General features: G+C 36.7%; 1 long non-coding RNA gene across 1 annotated transcript; it reads right to left on the bottom strand.

Moving 5' to 3' along the window:
• Positions 1-228: 228 nt before the first annotated feature.
• Positions 229-944, bottom strand: LOC135120388 (uncharacterized). Its single transcript, XR_010278588.1, has 2 exons — positions 758-944; positions 229-687 (listed from the first exon to the last, which is right to left on the bottom strand). It is a non-coding gene; the product is annotated as an uncharacterized LOC135120388 (long non-coding RNA).
• Between the last annotated feature and the right edge of the window lie 952 nt (positions 945-1896).

The following is a 1896-nucleotide window of genomic DNA, read 5'->3' on the forward strand; positions in this document are numbered from 1 at the left end:
ATCTCATATTTGCAAATGTTTTCAATCAATTGCCAAATTTTGATTTAAGAATCATCATCAATCCCAAGCTTTTTTCTTTTCACACTTTTTGGTGGAAAATGAAAAACTTAGCATTCGTGATTAAACCTTTCATGTACAAGTAAAAATCACTTTCATTTTAGTACGAATTGGGCCTGAAACACCCATTTAAAAAAAAATCACAATTTAAAGAACAATTTATTTCAAAACAAAAAAATATATATTCTACAATAAAAAATTGCACCGCCTAATGCAAAATCTGATTCACTTTTGGTGAAAAACTGACCCACAAACTGTTATATTGATGGGCCATTTAAATAGTCCTCGGACACTAATAGTTCTTCGACACTGTGAAGTAGATTTTCTTCAGATCTTTCTGGTTCAGGGCCCAATAGCCAAAGCAGTGCTTCGCTCCCATCAGTTTGTCGTAAGCTTTCATAAAGTTGTACCTCAACATTAGCTGTTTTTAGGTTGACTTGGGGATTGAAAGAATTTTCAGAGATCATAGCTTTGACCTCGGCTGATTCACTTTTCTTCAGATGTACGTCCCAAGAACGCAAATTATTGGTCCAAAATACATTATAACGCCCGTGTAGGGCAGGTGTAGCCATATGGTGACATACAAATGCACCTCTTGTGGTTTTACATGTTGCCTCTCTTGAGGAATATCTATGCAAAATAAAACAAAATACCTCATAATTGTACTTGATACAGAATTTATCAATATACATTAACTTACCATTGGCTATTTCGCATTCTAGCTCGAATAAACTCTTCAAGCACATTTAATTCAGTATACCAAGTGACTTTCACTGCATTATTTGACTGCAAAGAATTTTCTCCGTTCACAATGCATTTCCGATCGTCAACAAAAAAAAAACTGGTAATTGCTCCTATTGTTAACACATGTCTTTCTGCCATTATTAATAACAAATACAATAAAACCAGTCCACAGACATATACAACCTAATGTGAACCAATATCTTAGAACTAATATATCATCCAAAAATTGTGATTATGATTGTTTGTTGTGATGAAAATACGAAATCAACTGTCATATTTTGGGGATTTTTACGATCTAAACGTCACTCACTAGCCCTCCAAAATATTCGGGTTCCTTTTCTGTTCGGCGTGTTTCTGGATTTTCCGTTTCACTCATGCGCAAGGCATTAGAAACGATGTACGTTACTTTGATGAACAACGTTGTTTTTAATTTGCGATATTTCTTTAACACAAGCTTTTTATATAGTTAAACCTTTAGTAACAGGAAGATAATTGTACAGTCTTTATCGCTTGTAGCATGAACTAGTTAAGATTTCTACCTGTGCGGTGTATTTTGTCTGTAAAATCAAGCTCCCATAAGAAACCCATAGTAGAATTTTTGAATTATGAACTGCCGCGCATTCTAAATTCTAACCTTACTTTACCGGTCAATTTCTCTCCGTTTAGACGTATTCACACCTTAGTACCGACTGAGTAAATCACTCCTTTGTATCCCGGCAGAAAAAGTAAGTATTTCGTACCATATTTACTCCGCAAATGGCTCTGCCTCAGCTGGCCACTTTTCTATTTTTCATTCATCCTCACGTCCAATCCAAACGCCAAAATCGACTTTTCCATTTTTGGTCTTATCCAGAGCACCGACTCGGACCGGAACGATAATACCGGCTTTGCCGACCGCGCGTGGACATCATTTCCGTTTTAGAATCTCCGAACGCAGCATTTCCGGTGCTCATATAACCCCTCCTATCTGTCAAGCTTCCAACTTTGTCCTGCCTGATACCCAGGTCCAATAATATTTTGTTTGTTATTTCGGTGAATTAGTTGGGGCGAATTCATTTTCGCACCAGCTTCGTCTTTGTCTCAACTTAGCGTGTT

Source organism: Zophobas morio, unplaced genomic scaffold (assembly GCF_036711695.1).
Source record: "Zophobas morio isolate AGI-343-1 ecotype UQ-CSIRO unplaced genomic scaffold, CSIRO_AGI_Zmor_V1 ptg000005l, whole genome shotgun sequence".
Taxonomy (NCBI): domain Eukaryota; kingdom Metazoa; phylum Arthropoda; class Insecta; order Coleoptera; family Tenebrionidae; genus Zophobas; species Zophobas morio.